The 18,672-nt window shown below is 45.1% G+C and overlaps 1 protein-coding gene across 1 annotated transcript in view; it reads right to left on the bottom strand.

The window, feature by feature from the left end:
• The window catches only part of nrip1b (nuclear receptor interacting protein 1b), a 37,444-nt gene extending 19,143 nt beyond the window's left edge, over positions 1-18,301 (bottom strand). Inside the window, exon 1 of the mRNA XM_085364275.1 lies at positions 18,017-18,301. The gene's annotated coding sequence lies outside the window, so the exon portion shown is untranslated. The remainder of the gene's footprint in view (positions 1-18,016) is intronic.
• Between the last annotated feature and the right edge of the window lie 371 nt (positions 18,302-18,672).

Genomic DNA, 18,672 nt, shown 5'->3' with positions numbered 1-18,672 from the left:
ATGAGATGATCGGGGAGAAGTGGTTAGATGCTCCTTGGGAAATTAAAAAAAAATAACCCCCCAAGAGATAATCATTGCCTAATGGCTGTAAAAAAAAATATATCCAAAGGCCGGTCGACACTAACCCCACAGTGGACTGCAGGTTTGAGCAGGTAGAGTTACACTGAAATTCTTTACAGTCACAGACTAGCAGCAGATATCAAATGGGTGACAAATATCCCATAATTGGATCATTCATCACCAGCAAACGCGTCTGTTTTGAGTAATGGGAAAACTAATCAGCAAAAATGATACAGAGACGACTCCACGCCAGGCAGCAGGAAGATTTATGCCAGAGCGATTCCAGACTCAAGCCTGTACCTATTGATTGTTTAGTCTAAATGCTTTTTCGTTTAATCAAAAGAAAGAGTCAAAATGGTACTATGCCAGCTGGGTGATGAACAGGTGTGATCGAGCCTCGGGTCTAGGGCACAGAGGGATTCTTAGTTGGTGAGAGGAGGCTCTTTCCGTACTTGTGTCTTCCTTAGTAATACCTTAAAATGTCAAAGTTCAGCAGGGTTCAGTAGAGCTTCAAATCCAGCTTTGAGTGGTTAGAAAGGATTGCGTCACAAGTGTGAGGGACACTTATCCAGTAAATCCTGTCTGAGTAGAGAGTACAGGTCACGGGGACTTAAGCTAGATGTCATACAATGCTGTGAAGTATTCCTGATTTCTTATTTTCTTGCATATTTCTCACACTTAAATGATTCAGATCATCAAGCTAACCTTAATATTAAACAAAGATAAGCCGAGTTGGTAAAAACAGAAAAAAACCAACGACTTTCTAGTTTTTAATTGATACATTTTATTTATTAAGGGAAAAGGCCTATCCAAACTGACTTGAACCAAACTGGGGGATATGGACTTTTTTTTACCAGAGGCCACTTGATTACGATTAGAGTCCATGAGTTATAAGTTCAGCCTGAAGCGCTTCAAACATCAAGGCTAGCATGCTTTAACATTAATAGCCCTACATGGATATCACAGTGCGGGAAAACAGTATTGCTACAACTACAACATCACTGAGTTTTGCATCGTAGTTTCAGAGCTATTCCAACCCTGCTAAGTACAACTGGACACTGTGTAGCTGCGGGAGAAGCTACATTAGCTGCAGACTACTCGTAAATTAGGATTCGGAGTTGTATGTTTTTCATGACTTTTGCTTCTAAATAATCAGAAGCAATTAAGTAACCATTCTAAAGAAGCAAAACAAATCTGCTATGTGGTATTAAAAGTTACTTTCCGCTGCTCCCTTGTGACAAAGGATCTACATGTTTGATGTGAGTTTTACGCTGGATGCCTTTCCCGACGCAACCCCAAAAGATATTTGTGTGACAGAAATAGTTTTACAACGTAACACACACCGACTCCAGATCTCCTTACATTCTGCATTTTGTAATAATGAAAAAGATTTGTTTGCCTGAATCATTCCAAAAACAACACAGTGGTACCAAATGAGACTAAAAAGTCTACTATTAATGTCACTGCAAAATCTCTATGAAGCCCAGCAGACTCACTACAAGTCCTCGTAGGTATACTTTAGTCATTTCTGTCAGGCCGTATCACTGCACAGCTCCACCCATCTCTGTGATTGTTATTATAATGACTCAGTGTTTTGTCGGCCAGTTCTTCCTGCGTTCTTCCAGCACTGAAAGTACCTAAAGTGCTCCCAAAGTCTAAAGATTGTAATCTGTGATGTCATATTGATGCATAGCCTGAAGCAGCTCCATTAGCGGCCCGGGAGACTGACTTTGTGGACTCATACAATGTCTGCCTGTACTTTTACATCTACAAGGAAATTTAGATGATAGTGGGGCTATTAGTTCTGTTCCAGAAAACATAGCCTTATCTCCGTCCAAAAACCATTCTCCATTACATTCACCTTGTACTTCTTTTCCAATAGTTGTATATTGGTGTAAAATGATACATGAGGAGGCGATAGATGGGCTAGCTCAGGAGCAAAATATACTCTCTCGAAGCTAAATTGCATAGAATAATACGCTAAATGGATTCTGTTCATCATGTGAGTCTTTAACGAGCGAAATCCTCCCCACATTTTCCTGTCACTTGGAGGTCAGAGGTCAGCTACGTAATAGGGCCCCAGGACAAATCAGCGTAGCATCGTGCCAAAAACAAGGACTTGAACCCAGATCCTCAGGCTTAAGTCAACCACGAGCCTGCCGCCCTAAGTGCAATCCTGAAATGTACAGCTGTGTGCTGTTGTAGGACAAGGCCATATTCTCACGCAGCGTAATTGGCGCCGCAAACTGATACCTGATTGACCAGCGAACACATGATGACAGTGTAAACAAGCAGCACACGAGATGGTGAGCCTGTAGATACTACAATACCCCCCCCACACACACACACACACTATTAATGACCGAGTTTAATATTGCAAACAGAAACCTAGGATCTGCCCAGGACAGAGCTGTCAGGATAACTGTAACTGTGTCATTTTAAAATCAAAGACTGATATTGTGGCAGTAATGCAGATATGATAATGTAGCTGCTCTTTTTGTATGTTTTTACAGTGAAGATCCCCTCCACCTGCATGTACATGGATTTTGACTTTAATTAACACAGGCAACACAGAACACAGAGTTATAGAGGAATGACAGCATTATTGCTAATTTTCGATATCATGCAATAATATCAAGAGATATTGAGACAATATTGTGCATTTTTCGACTATGGTAATGTGGACGTGAAGCAAAAAACAAACAGATAATAAATAAATGCCATAAGGTAGATTACGTTAAATCACGAGAGGCCCAAAAATGCTACTTCTGATGGTATTTTTTAAGAGCAAATGTTGGCTGGAAGCATCAGTTAGCATGAATTAGCTAAGAACTGTTGCACCACAGTATGTGAAGAAGTCATCTCTAAATTTAATAAAATTTCATATCCAAGTGCATAATGGACACTGGACACGTAGATGATTACATGTCTTCAGCAGACCACTATTTACTGGTAATATTTAAGGAGTAATATAGCTTCCAGGCTCAACTACATTAAACATAAACAAGAGAGAGCTACACTTTTCCTGTATCACGTTATACAGTCACACACACACACACACGCTAACAGTTTCATGTCATTTATGTTATGATAACATTCCCATTGAAAGAAGCCGAATCAGCCACCATTAATTTTTCTGACACCTCTGTCTCTGACACCATAGAGCCAAACCGTCACGGCCTGTTGTCACATTTTCCCTTCACCCGACTGCACCTATATTTCAAACTCGTGACACTCAAAACTCCAAACACTGATGCTGAAAGGTGCACTTTAGGAACCTGCCGGATTCTGAAGGATGGCGTCGTTTTTTGACATTAAACTGCTGAGTAATTATTGCAGATGCTTAGCTGCAGCTGGAAAACAGTTTAATACGGAATAAGAGCAACAGTTAAAAGCATGACACTCCTGGATGTGCCACCGCAACTCTACTTCCCATCTGAAACCACCTGCCGGTGCACTGTACTTAGCCCAAACGGCAGCGTGCGCTCTTTGCAGGTTAGATTCACAAATGCTAGGACTACCTTTCAGCTCAAACTCAGAACTGAAGGGCACTTGCCATTGGTTCCCTGTCCCTTTAAATAACTTTGAGACCCCTTTTCTCTTCTCTACCTCCCTCCCCTGAGGTTTATCACAGTGACTCTTCTCTCTTCCATCTTCTCCTCTCTCTCCCCCTCCTCTCTTTCACACACACACACACAAACCCTGCCTGTATGTGTGGCTGGCAACTACAAAGCAGTTAGCCAAGCATCTCTTGGCTCTGTGCAGAGAGAATAAGACACTCTCATTACTGCCCTTAAAAAGCTCTTGCCCTCACAAAATCCACTGTAGACCCAGACACCAGCACAGAAAGTCACAGGAAAGACTGAAAAGAGTTAATAAAGGCTACTTTTTCACCCCTCTTACAACTCAAGTCACATGCGACTGTGTGTGCTTGTCTGTGGAGGATGGTTTTTGCACCCGCCCCCCGCTCCTTCCAGCCCCCTTTCCTGTTCCTCTTTAATGTCACAGGGCTGGCTCATATGACCTTGAGCAGCAGCGTTGGCACGGCAAGAGCGGGAGCTGCCTCGCCTGCGGGCGCCCTTGAACTGGATCTGCAAGACAAAAAAAAAAAAAAAACGGGGGGAGAAAAAAACCCTTCATGCGGCCTGATAGACATCTCAGCCCTCCTCCTCCTCCTGCCCCCCAACCCCCTCCCTTGCACCTATCCTCCCCCTTTCTCCTCAGCTCTTTTATTCAATCTACGCCACTCCTTATCTGTTCCCCCTGGTGGGAAGAGATTTATCAGGATGCTGTATCTTTAACCTCTCTATCAGACGGAGATAGAAACAGAATTTCAAAATGTCTGACCGGCCCTGCGCAGATTTATTTTTAAACCGGTTTGATGATGATCTGCTGTGTCCCAGTGAGGACCTCTGATTCTCTAAAGTAAACACCACAGTCCACAGTCCAAAGTCTGACTCTGCGCTGTCCAAATCTTGCTATTGCCCGAGAGCACAAAGGAGATTTATTTATTTTTTTGTAAATCAGCAGTAAACACTGGGACACCCTCCCTGCGACTGACACGCGGGCCACCAAGGTTCAAGTGATCCTATAAATATTTGCATCGCCCCGTTACTGGCAGTATGTTCAATACTGAGCTGGAAATTCATAAAAGGACATTTCTCTTGAATGTAACACTAATACGCTGCAGAACAGTGTGTGCACAGAGGACAGGCCCTCCTTCTAGCCCTCCTACTGGTTCTCTTCATGCCTGACCTTTCAAAACTGTAATATTATCACATGTCATATGCAGGCCTGCTGGAAACCATCTGCTAAAGGCAATGCGGTGGCTCCCTATCACCAAAAAGAAAAAGAAAAAAAGGAAACACCGGCTAGATTGGCCGAGCACTGGTTCCGACTGGTTTACTGCTCAGCGTGTCTCACCTTCACACACACAAACACACACATAGAAAAACAGACAGGGCCACGCACACACGCCCTCAGAGGCTGTCGTTGAGCGACATGAGCCACGAGCGCTCTCCTCGATTACTGTTAGGGGCTTTCGCGCAGAGACACGAAGTTCTGGGGCTAAGAATAACATTAGGCAGGTCTGCTTCCCGGCAGTGGCAGAAAGAGCTCGGGAGCCACAGAGGGGAGCTGCATGTGCGGACTAACACGGAGTCTTTCCTGCTAATCCAATCCCCCGCCATGTTTAGCCCCACCTCGGGATATTATGTTATGTTTGTTAGTGGGACACCTCTGCTAATAAGGCTGTTTTTACAGAGAGCGAAACCAATAAGATTAACATGAGCCAGGACTGATACAGGCAAAGAAAACAGATTTTTTTTCATATCAGGGAGATGGATGTGCTGAAATATTAAAAGGCCCACTATAGATTCCCCCTGCACCCCTCCCTCCCCCCTAACTCCAGAAGAGCCAAAAAAACAGACTCGTTTGTGGAGGCACCACAGTGTCCTGAGAGATTCATTACAGGCAGATTTGTTCCACATAGTGAAATATGAGTGAGCTCTACTGCCTGAAAATTGTATTGCTCCATAAGCAGGCCCTGACGCCAAAATGAAACCCCGATTTTCAGTCCTAAAGGTCTTAGCTCAGTATGACAACCGCGGCAATTATTTGCGAGGAGGAGATCAAGCCCAGTGTTTATCCCGCTTTGTCTTTCTGAGGCACAGCGGGAAGACACAAAGGCTATGAAATAACAAGCAACGCGTAGGATCGATATCAAAAACACATGGTTACTGCGGCTAGTCCCTTTCTCTGCCACACTGGGTCCTTTTGCCAAGAATCAGCACGAGCAAAAGTGATCGAACCCTAATTCAAGCGTCTTAAAAATTAACCTGTAGTTGGGAGAAATTGCAGCCATGGTTTACAACCATGTCAGTCCGGCTGAACAAGCATGTGCGCTGCTCCTCTAAACCACAGTTGAACTTGGTACAGTAAATAACCTGACCCAAATAAAGTCAAGAAAATCCTGGAGAAGGCAGGCTATATTTAGCAAACAGCAGCCCGTATGTCAGAGAAACAGAACCAGAAAAGAGCCTTTGCTTAAAAGCATGTGTGGCTCGGGCTTTGAGCCTGACAGGTCTGACTGCAGAAATCAAACGCTATTACTGGAGACTGAGAGGGGAAGAGAGGAACTTATAGGAGGTGGCAGTACTTTAGAGACTCGTGCACTACTGTAAGACTTATACTATATGCGCGAGTGCGTGTGTGTGCTTTTTGAAGTGTGGGTCTGGGGAGTGAGGAGAGACCTCAGCGCTCAGCTTGGGGCGTATAATCTATGGTTCATTTGCAGCTTTTCTCCCCGGTATGACAAGCCGTTTACAAGACATAGCCTCTGCTGCTGACCCAGTTCTGAGTGGCTGCGTCTCGCGACAAGGCCCTGCCTCCCCATCAGGCCCTGCTCCTCGTCTAACTGACGATAACACCACCACCCTCTGCCTTCGTGAACTGTGGGAAAAAAAATAGGTCGCCCTGACCCACTTTTCTTCTTTCTTTTTTTCTTCTCCTTTCTCTCCCCTCCCCTAACGTCGTGCGAGGAGTTCTGCAGAGCATGATCGAGGGAGACAGTGAAAGGGTGAGGGCGAGAGATAGAGAGAGAGAGAGGGAAACAAAGGAATAAAAGAAGTTAAAAAGACAGGCTCAGACTTCTCTCTGATCTTTCCCCACATTCTGGCGGCCTTTGGATTACAGCCGACCCTTATCAGCTGGCCTGCTGCATGTTTGGCAAAAAACCCTCCCACGCCTTGAAACAACAACTGCTCCTGAGGTTAAATACATCTACAGGCCTCTACCATTCCCCCTTCCCACTTCTACCTCTCCTCTTCCAGGTGGCCATTATCTCCCCTCTTACTCAGAATACTAAATAGGAACCCTTTGCCTTATTTAAACGCAGACGCACACGAGCTACTTTGCAGTCATTTGACACCCATGAAAGGATGACCTGTCATACAGCCTAAAAAAAATTTTTCCCGGAGTGGTGGGTGGCTTTACTAGAAGGCTAGCTGAAGCCAGGAGCTGCCTTAATGCCTGGTAGCATGACACTAGTGCTCTCTGAATGTCTTCGCCACGGTTAGCCCAGCTCATGACATGTCTGAGATCACATGCATGGTCCTCTCATGCAATCCTCAGTAAGCTGCACCCGCAGTATATGATCATCACTCTCTCTCTCTCTCTGAGGTTAGTCAAGAACAGCTGAGAGTTTCATTCATTTAGAAACGTTTGTTGTGGGACTCGCTGCGTTTTCAGTGTTGGATTCCTGCTTGAAGCCACAGTGAAATATCTCGCCAAAGCACACGGTTTTTTGCTGCTGATTTAAGTATGAATGTATCTGTCAAAAAATAAATAAATAAATCACCAATCATTAGTCACTACTTGCTGTAGCTTAGCAACCTTTTAGCTTAGCTTCTCCTCGAGACCTATACTTGTAGGAGGCAACCTGACAATTACCTTTAAAAACCTTTAAAGCGACTTACTGAACAGTTCAGCTTGAATGATAGTGTTCCACTTCGTTTTTATTGCTGCAGCAAGCCACTTGTTACCTTGCATAATACACATTAGGCCTTTTAAAACCACAGGATGACTTGCAGAGCATTTGGTTACACAAATCTCTTACAAGTAGACTGTCGAATAGCTCTCCTGACATTAGCGTGCCTTATGCTGGCACCCCGGCGTCACAGTGTGCCCAAGCTAGAATATTAGTCCCGCCAGATGCTAGTGACGACATGTGTTTTGCGTGTACTCATTTGCATCAGCCACAGTTTGACACTTTTAAAAACCAGAGGAGGGTTGACCTGCCACTAAACTCTCACCAGCTTGGTGCTAAGCCCCTGCATGCTAATGGTGACCTAGTGCACACAGACATGTTGGTGCCTCAGAGACAAGCCATGAAGAACGCTGCTCCACTTTCCCATGCTGCCAGACATGCTGCAAAAGCAGCAGAGCTGTGCTGTATCCCTCTAAGTGCACCAAATATGACCAGAGAGCAAATGGCTGTTGGAAAAAAAAAAAGGAGAAAAAAAGCAGAATAGGGTGTCAGGTCTCTTTATTCAACGGGGGTTGGTGGAGGTTCTAGCTAAGTGGGTGGATGTAGGTCAAGCCCTGCCTCTTCGTGAGGTCAACGCTGAATGGAAGGGGAAGGTGGCTTAGACAGAAAGAGGCCCTGGATAAACCACATTCGTCTGGCTCTTGTGCCAGCGCTGGCCCTAGACGTGTAAACAAAGTTACACAAGCACACAGCTCCTCAGTGATAACGCTAGGTGTGTGTGTGTGTGTGTGTGTGTGTTAGTGTGAAAAAAAACATCACACACGTTACAAAAGCTCGACTGTTGCTTTAACAGTCCAAACGCTCCCTGTTTAATGGCACATAAGTTGGTGACACTTGTTTTATTCTACATAACACAGTTATAGGTGAAGAACACCTCCAACTGGCTGACGCTGTAAACAATCAACCAAATTATACAAGCTACAGGTTCATCTTGTGTGTACACGAGCTAAAAGCGTGTCAGGCGGGTGGCGGCTGATGTCTGATTTTAAAATGTCACATCCTGGCAGGTGATCACCTTAATTTAAGTTGCTCCTAACAAGCGAACTCCCTGCACTTAATCAAGAAAGCTTCTGAGCAGTTGGGACTGCAGGGGAGGCCCACTGGGTGGTGGGGGCTGGGGGTTATCTGTGATTAAAAAATACAAACAAGTGCTGATTTTCACTTTTTATCCAAATTTTTAAAAAGTATTATTCATACGCTAAAGTTAACTTTAAAAGAAGAAATGATGCATCTCAAAATACAGAGGACACGCAGATGGTGACTGACGTTTACAATCACAATTTGGCCAATAGCCAACATCAATACCAAAATATACGCCATTTTTTTCTATTAATTTTGATGTTTTCATTTTATCTACTCTTCCTTCATTTCAAAATCTTGATTTCAAAATTACTGGCCAAAACTGCCAACAGATAAATATCAGCATTATCTCATTTGCTGATGTGCAGATATTAGTCGACATATTGGCTGTTGCTGCAGCAGACTGTTTGGCCCTTATAAAGGTGGAAGACCCTGATGCAGGTACAAAGAAAAATGGTTCTGACAACAAATATTTACTTGTAGTAGAGATTACAACACCATGTATGAAAATTAAACCTATTCATAGTTTTTGGTTGTTTTGGATAAACATTCTCACTTTTCTTCCAGTGGCATAAACTATTTTCCGATGGATATTATCTGGTCCACTTAAAGGGGACTAACTTGGCTAATTTCCAAATTCAAAGTTTTATTTGTGGACTTCACTTGAGTAGATTTGCATGATTTACAGTTTAAAAGAATCCTTATTTCTTGGCCTCGGTGCAGCCACTCAGTTCATCTCTTTCATCTGCTGTCTCAGCAAGCCGCTTCAGCTCTTTTTACGATCAGGCACACTTTAGGTGAACTTTCTTCTGATTGGCTGCCCCTCGTAAACCATATTGTGACATCAAACAGAGCCAAGAGTAGAAAAAAAGGTTTGAAACAGAACAATTGGAGCAGTGTGAACCCCAAACCTTTGGCTCACAGGGATCACATATGCCATGAAACCATGTTTAATATGAACACCCACCACTGTGACAGTAAAAAAACAGAACTATATGCAGCCATAAAGGAGCTAATGAACACAGTCTTGTATAACTCCCAACTCCCTCCTGGATCAGTTAGAATACGGTATGCCACAGTCTGCTTTCTAATAATGAGTGAGATGAGAGGCACAAACACATGAGAATGAGCTCCACAGAGAAGAAGGAGGAAGAGTACGTTCCTGTCATGAAAACAAGACAGGAAAATTAGTCGTTGGCTCTTCGTAAAGCTGCCACAGATCCCAGGTGCCACTGAAGCCGCATTCACGCTCCTATCGTGGATAGACAGGTAAACAAATAATCATATAAAGGTAGATTCATTATTTTTGCATTTTGATGCTAAATGTAGGACTCATTTAACTGATGCGACACGATATTTCATTTTCTCTGAAAGAACCAAGTTGCTCCTGATATCAAAGCATCCTGGAATTTAAGGAATAAATAAAAGAGTCCCATTGTCTTTCACCACACACACAACACTGAAGCATCGTAACAGGTCCCAATTAGCCTCAAACGAGCTGAGAAACAGTGGCCCTCGTTGACTGTCCAGTTCTCCCAGCGTAATATCAAGACAAGTTTCTGGGGGGGGGGACTCCATGTCATTTGCCTAAGGTTTATTAAAGCAGCTTTAACAAAGTGGGCTGGGATCCCTATTTACACAGCCATATGGTAAATGTATCCAGGGGCCAGATATGTTAACATTTGAGCATAAAAATACTCTGAAGCAGAGACAGGAGCTTGCTCTAAAGTGAGACAGTGAGCCAGCGTGGTTTAAAACAGCGGGGCAGCTGTGGGGAGTGAGGGAAGGCAACTGCAATAACACACATCCTAGCAGCCAGCTCGCTCTGGACATGAAACGACCTTTCCCTGACATATGCTGGTATCAGTGATTGAGAATCGAGTAGATGACTAAACCTGCTCCTTTCGTCAGCACAGTCAGAGTGGAAACTTGTGGCAGCCATTCTCAAATTCAGATAAAGGCTCGCTGCAGCCGCACTACTGGGTCTGACACAACCTCGACCCTGTTTGACCTTGGGAGCGACTACCAAACTGAACGACGGCCCCCGCGGCGACACACATGCCTGTAGCGAGCGTCTCCGCCCCCTCATCCTGGTAGACATACAAGGTTGGGAGAGAGGACAGGGGGTGAGGCTGGGTGAAGGGTGTCACATGATTGGATCTCCTTCTGGAGAGTTACTTAAAGAGCCTCCTCAGCAATCAGGTCAAGGTCACGTTCTAGCCCTAATGCCAAAGGAAAAGAGAGAAGTCTGTGAATGTGCGTACGTGTGTGTGCGCGCGAGTGTGTGTGTGTTATGGAAGAGTGCATAAATAGAGAGGGGAGGAGGAATGACTACATGTTCAGCAGTCCTGGGTCCTTGACAACTCGAAAACACAAGTTATAATTCTATTAGCTGTATTAATCTTCCTGCTTAGTGGACACTTTTATTCAAAGTCACTTACACGATTATCACTCTTGCACATCTCTTCCCATTTCTACTGCTGGATATTTACTGGAGGAATCCAGGTTAATTACCTTTGCTCAAGGGCAGAGGGTGAGCAGTGTATGAGCCAGCAATCTTCTGGTCACCAGTCCATTTTCCCTAAGTAATAGGTCATATGGCAGCCTCAAGTCATCAGCCCAGTGCTTTCCATCTCCTCTCAAATGGCCTCTCTACCACTGGAAGCCTTCTAACACAGTTATGAGAAAGCTGTACTGCTGAATCCCAGTCTTTCGGTCTGTTTACCCGGCTGTAGTGAGGACTACAGTGAATAACGTCACCTCGCTAATGGATTTACAAGTGGGCTGAAGGTTCACAAAAGGACGGCATGTTTCAGAAATTCGAGAGACAACTGTGAGTGAAGGAGGGATGCTGGGGTTATGCCAAATGTCCCCAGTCCTTCCTTTGCAGCACGGGCATGCATTCGTTTCTCATTTAGCTGTGTACCTCCTATTTAGCCATGTTCTGTTAAAAAGATATTTATTGAAAGTGCAATGAATCATTTCTCTTTGCTGACAATTTTTAAATGGACCGAAGGGAATCTGTAATGTCCAAGCCATTAGAAGGCTGCTCTCCACGAAGCTCTAATGGAATATTATCTTGGATGAATGACAAATATCTACCTTGGAATTGCATGCAAGACACTGAGTGTTTCAAGGGAAATTTTTTGACATTCCTCTATTTAAAAAAGAAAAAAAAGGATAATGTGCTGCAGATCTATCTGAACTCGCACAGCTCGACTCTCCACGGCCACCCGCACAGGTCTCTTGTTGCTCAGCAACAATTCAGCTCATCACTAGCAGCCAAAAAGTTACACAATTACAGTTCAAGCCAAACGAGGGTTAGAGGTGTGCAGTGCGTAACATTATTAAGCGAGATATAGCCATCTTTCACAAGGTGTGGGTCTGAGTGAATGAGGAAGCGGGGAAACCCCAGGTGATGCATTTTCCTCCTGCAGGAACCAAGCAACGTGGAAGTGTGTGAATGCTCGCTGGGTGACAACGCCGCCCTGCAGGACGAGGTGTCGTTGGGCTGACGGCATCCAGCCGTTGCACCCGGGTACAACAAAAGTTTAACAAAGTCTCAAACTGGTCTTGAAACAGAAGCTCATAGCTTATAGTATATATATGTATGCCCTGCTCCCTCTCCTCCACCACTCACCCCCCGCCCCACCCCTCCACTGTGCTGCGCTATATATCCATCATTCATTCATAAATTCTAAAAACTCCTCTTTAGTTAATTGCCTGGGAAAATTTAATTTCAAACGAAAGCTTTTAAAAGAGAAAGATATAATTAAGTTGCAGGGATCTCTCTGCCTGCCCCCCCACCCCCCGTCCAGGGGTGCCAAGGGGACGTGTGCTGTGAGCTGTGGAGCTCTGCACCGCACTGCTCCGTGTCAGGGAAGTCATGCACCCATGTTTAAAGCAGAACGTTACGTAAAGCCTCCCCCTCTGCACAGGCTTACTGCACCAGACGCTGTGTCCTTGCCTGGGCTGCTCAAGGTTCCCAAAAGGACAGGCTGCTAAGAAGTTAGGAAGGACAGGGCCCTGTGATAGCCTGCAAAAAAAAGAGAGGGTAGGCGGGAGGGTGGGTTGCTGCTTGTGACAGCCTTGGACTTTGAATTCAGCGCCAGACAGGCTCATGCATCAATCCCTCAACTTACAAAGACAAGGCACTAACCTTGACGAGGCCAGGGACTCTTCAGGAATGAGTGGCATTTTCACTTAGCCCCAGCTTCTCCCCTGTAGTCCTGCCACATAACCTGCTTAAAATAAGACACAGTTGAAGAACAGTTGACCTCAGTCACTGGACTCTGTGACCCATCGTTCTACTCCTCAACCCTCAGGTTTCTTCCACCGCCCCGGGCGGGGGGATGGGGGGGCTTCGCTACAACACATGGAGAGGTCGCATAAATAGCATTTAGTGCACAAGGTGCAGCAGCCTATCCTGATGCCTGTCAGAAAGTGTTTTGTTTGAGTCACGGCACACTCGAGTGAATCCACGTTTGCTGTGATGCTCGGGATTATCACAGACTTAATTACAACCGTTCCTCCAACTGTTGCAGCTAAACAATTCTAACAAAACTACAAACATGCAGACAAGCATCTACTAGCATTATGCTGTTTATGCCACTGCAGGACAACACGACAGACATCCTCCATCACGTGCACGCAAACAGGCTGGGCATGCCTGCCGTCTATGAGCATCTGTCCTCATTCCCTTTTGCAGCCTGCCCACTCTGACACGCCTGTGACACTGGCCTGCCTGTGGCGAAGCACTTTCCCCCCCTCGTCTGACTGCAGCAGCATCCTGGCTGCACACTCACCACAAGAGTAGAGAAAACCTCCCTACTGCACCTCCACAGCCCCCGGGGTGGCAGCTCTGCTATAGGTGCAAGAGAGGCAAAGAGAGCCAGAGATGGAGGGAGAGAGCAGAGGGAGGGGGAAGTCAGTTCCACTCCGCTCCGCCGCTGTGACCGCACCAGCCTGGCCAGGAAAAGAGTCAGCTTCTCTCACATCACCCAGGAGGTCTGCTGCTCCACGCTACATCTCCTCGGTCTTTACTTAACGTACCAGAGGAGCGGTACAGTGGAGACTTGATGTTACCACACTACAGGCTAGCTTGATGCTGTTTCCCTCCTCCGCTTCATTGATCTGCACACTGGGCCTTGGCGGCGGTTGTTTTCGAAAGGGGCCGATGCTTCATGTGGGTAATTTATTTGACCCGTGGTATCTCGCTCTTTCAGCCTTCCGTCCCCGTTTAGCGAGTAATTTCAGCAAAGTCTAAATAATTCACGGCAACTGCAATCAGCAGCGATCAATTGGGGGAGATAATTGAAGGGCCTGTGAGGTGTGAAGGCAGAGGGGCGGAGAGTTGGAGGTGAAGGCGAAAGTCAAAAGGGAGGAGGAGAAGGTGGTGGGTGCAGGGGGGGCGCGAATCATTCAACAGCTGAGTTCTGGCTAGTATAGCTTTCAGGGATTGCAGAGAAGGAGTCCATCTTTCTTCCTCACATTTCGTCATTCCAGCCTGCATCCAGGAGCGTTTAGCAGTTACTGCTTTGTCATCAAAATAAGTCTCATTGACTTTGGCTGCCTTCTGCTCGCGACAGAAGCACCGGCAGAAGCGCTGTCTCTGAATGAGACACAGCGGCTCGCTATGACTGAGAGCAGAAATCTTTTAAGTGGGAAGACACCACAACTGCCCCCACGGTGATGTCATTTCCAAAAGCAACAGCAAACTTCTGTACTTCCACATCACTTTCTGACTGTGTAGGCATTCTAGGGGGAGAAAATTCAGAGAAAACGCACTGAAAATACACCCCGATCAGTAAACGGTACACATGCATCTTTATGTGTGCTTATCTGCGTGCCCCATTTCTGCTTGGTTTAGAATAGCGGTGTTCCAGTAGTAATTTGAATGTCTATTTTAATTCAGCACTGTTGGCTTCCATCAGTCTGCATTTTTGCTTTAGTCACTCAAGCCCTGATATTTTAGCCTAGTGCTCACCATCATTTTCAAGAAATTTGCTTATGTAAAAGCCACTGACAGACGATCGGTACTAGGGAGGCACTAACAGATCAGCTGAATATCGGCCGATAAGATATCAGCAGATAAGTCTGCATTTACTGATATCAGTTTGAGCATTTAATTTTGGGGGGTTTTCAGGCTGTAGTTACTCAGATTTTGAATTTAGTATGAAAAATAATCACATTATAAGACAGGAAGAAAAAGGGGAGAAGGAGAAATGTCATTACAGATTACAGGTTGGAGGGGGTTTGGCGTGTGGGTAAGGTTGGTGCATTTCTCTAAAAAATGGTAAACATAACAAAATAGGACTGAAACAGTATAGATATGGAGTATCAGGCAAACCTTTATTTGTGACACAGGCACTGGGCAAGAATTTGTATGGAAGAGAGGACAGAAGATTACCAGTACTTAATAGTAAATCAGAGAGAAGTGATCATTTCAGTTTGTTGATTGAACACAACACTGACTTCTGTCTTGTTAATTAGAGGTAAATGTTTCATTCTGACTGTGAAATTTACAGCACAACTGTCACGGTGTAAATCTTTTTCCTGTTACAGCAGCACTTCTGACCATTGTTATTAGAAGAGTGTCTGCTGAACAAACAAACGATAAATGGAACAATAAAATGATTTGGTTTAATGCACGCCCCGCACTGGCATTATGGAGCCCAAACAATTAGAGAAATGAGTTTGTGGCCCAAAGGTGTCTGGTTTCGAATCCTCAGTGGGCTGACAAGAGCGCGGGCCTGTAAGTAGATGAGAAATGCACTTCTGCTCCTCACATCTACTGTCAAAGTGCCCTTGAACAATGTTCGGTGGCCAACAACACAAGTGCTGGGCATCTCCCAGGTCTATAATAAATCAAAAACTCTGCAGTAAATGCATGACACTTGTTCTGGTAGATTGCACATTAGTTTTTCTCTTTTTTTCTTGCTGCCGAGTATCTCAGCAATCAAAAAGCGGGACGCCACTCTCAATTTCTGTCCGCCCTGTGCTCGTGCTGTGGTCTATGACAGATTTACAAACACTAAGGGTTTGAGCTGGCACAGTGGCAGTAGTTAGAGAAGCTGTTAGTAGAGGTAAGTGGCTGGGCAAGTACTCTGTGGAGTCATTGTGTGAAAAAAAAATACATTTTTTACAGCGATTTCTCCTTTACATAATTCAATGTCACAAAGTAGCAACAAGCAGGTGGATTCTGAAATTACTCTGTGTTTTCCACAATGTGCAAAAGAGATGTGCAGAACACACCTGCAAGAGCACACACACACACACACACACACACATAAACACTCATGTCAAAACTTGCCACGTTCATACAGCAGCGGCGGCGGCGGCAGCAGTGTTTTGATGGCAGATAAGATTCTGCAGTAATGAAAGGCAGCCAGTGGACAAGAGAGGAGAGAGTTCAGAGTCCAGTCTTGTGACTGTTGAGCAGCCTCGGCATCATTTGCATTTGGCCATTTGAATGTCCTCTGGTTCTGTTGCAGGCTACTGCACATCACTCAACAGCAGCTCCCGGGACAATAGCAGATGGCAGAGTCAAATCAAGCCCCGTCCAACACAGAGGATCCTATGAATTGCAGCACTCAAACACTCATAAAGCACAACTTAAAAAGTTGGGCTACAAACGTGGAGGTTTTACGTTATCTGTGGCAACAGAGGACAAGCCGAACTACCTTGAACATCTTGTGTAAGTTCAGGTCAAATAATTAAGCAGCTTAAATGTTCAACAAAAGAGAGGCTAAGAGGCAGACCCCCAGACACAGGCAGTATTTAGAAGGCTTTAAAAAAGTTTGACTCTTCTCTGCGTTACTTTAGATTGGTAGCCTAAGTAGTTATGTGGAAGGCAGGAAATTAACTGAACCCTTTTTAAAAAGCCTCATATTCCAACATCCAAACAGGTTATTTCAGAAGCTGAACTGCAGCTTGTACTCTGCCCTCTTTCCGGTAAGTCTCAGAAAACTTCAGCCCCTGACCTTTTGCCTCCACACGGATCCAAAGTCCAATGAAGCAATAAGATATTTGTGAAAAAAAGGAACACCTACGTAAAGGCCACTCAGAAACTCTCGCCGAGAAAACATCCAAGCCTTTGAGATCTATCAAAACACATCTGACATGACGGTCGGGTGATGTGACAGGCTGCAACAGACCAACTTGAAATGATGGGTGTTTTAGTCTGCAGACTAGACTAATCTCTATCAGAGGACCCTGGGGAGGGTAGAGACATTCAGACATTTTCAGAGGTGGGGTAGGTAACAAGCAAAAAAAAAAAAAAAAAAAGAGTATTAATGGGAATCACCAACTAAGCCACACATCAAGTGCACACCTTTTTGAGTGCATTAAAAAAAGCATTACCTTGATCCTGACTGTGTAATAAAGTTGTTGTAGCAACACTGCTTTGCAACATTTTTAACAACCTTCGCCTACACTGTGTTTACTGTACATGCTCAGGGGTTAGTGTCACTGTCCCTGCTTTCCCCTGAGTGCTACTGCAGTGACACATACAAAGTCTTGCTCAATGAATATTCAACCCAAACTCATTTTTACACCCAGTGGGCCCAGGTGGCTTTTAGCACCTTGAAACAATCACATATGAGTCAACGTATAAGACCCTTTACGCTCGGAGGGCCATTAAAAACCCCTTAAGACTTGCCAACTGTAATCTACACACCGGTGCAACTGTGAAGCGTTTCCCTTTGGTGGTGCTAAAACTACAAGATGGGGGGCTGTGCAGTGTTTTGACCCGACGTGATGAACTACATTAACTGTACTAACGTTACATTACAGCTGCCGCGCTCCAAGCAGAAGACGGTGCGCACTGTTATTAAATTAAGCCAACGGGTGACATTAGTCATTCGGTGTTCGTACTGCCAAGCAGCCTGACAGCCCAGAATACACTGTGAAAATTAGCTGGAGGGTTTCAAGAGATTCAGAGGCGGTGTGTGCGTGTATGGGGAGAACATTTATAGAGAAATGCCTCTATCGTGGGCCTAATTTGAGTCACTGATCCGAAGGATACGGGCACTGGCTGCCGTCACTGAGCGGCTGTGCGGCTAAATGGAAAGCCACACGGGCAGGTTTATTCCCCGCTTCTTTATGCAGCGATTTCAGCGACACATCCATAAGCGCCCCTGGTCGCCGTGCGACACACAAACAGCGTTACCGATCCCCGACACAAACGCACACATACACACACACACAGAAAAAAAGCGCACGATCTAACCACTGCCCGACATACGCGCACCCGTGTACGTTTCCACCCGCAGCAGTATAAGAATAATATTGTCCAGACGTAACAGTGCGCTCGCTTACAGATCCCCTTACCTGCGTTCGTCCACCCCACAGAGGCGCATCGTTATCATTCGACAGGAGGAGGCAAATCCAATGAAAACGGTCGCGACACTTTTGGCAGGAAGCAGAAATGGCGAGGCAGGCTTCGAGGGAGGAAAAAATCAAGTCCGAAATAATTTCTAAAAAGCCTCCTTTTGATTTGATTTTTTAATTCTACAAATGAATGCTGCGCCTGTGAGCGAGCCGAGGTGTGGAGTGCGTAGTCTGTGGAAATTGTTTATTCTCGGAGTCCCCTCGCTGTGGAGAAGTGAGCGCAGACAGCTACACTCCTCCTCCTCCGCCTGCCGCTGACACCACCCTTAAAGGAACAAGCCTTCACCGCTGCCCACATACTCCCTCTGCCAACAAGGAAGCACTTTTTAACATTAGATGTACAGCAAATGGTCTTAACGCTGTTTTTTTCCCCATTTTAAACTAAGTAATATACACCGCCTACGGTTTGTCTCACACCAAGGGACATACAATGGAAATGCTTAATTAGCAGATTATTATTTAATCATTTCAATTATTAAGAATAAGCTGGGCTAAAATAACCTACCAAGGAGGGGATCTTTTTGGTTACGTCTCATTCTGTCTCACTTTAAAAAGGAATGTTCAAAAAGTTATGAATAAATGCTGATAAAACTTTG

This window comes from Diplotaxodon limnothrissa, linkage group LG10, assembly GCF_057381915.1.
Source record: "Diplotaxodon limnothrissa isolate DT_005_m linkage group LG10, D_limnothrissa_male_GT1.1, whole genome shotgun sequence".
Classification (NCBI taxonomy): domain Eukaryota; kingdom Metazoa; phylum Chordata; class Actinopteri; order Cichliformes; family Cichlidae; genus Diplotaxodon; species Diplotaxodon limnothrissa.
This window is presented reverse-complemented; position numbering and strand designations above follow the sequence as displayed.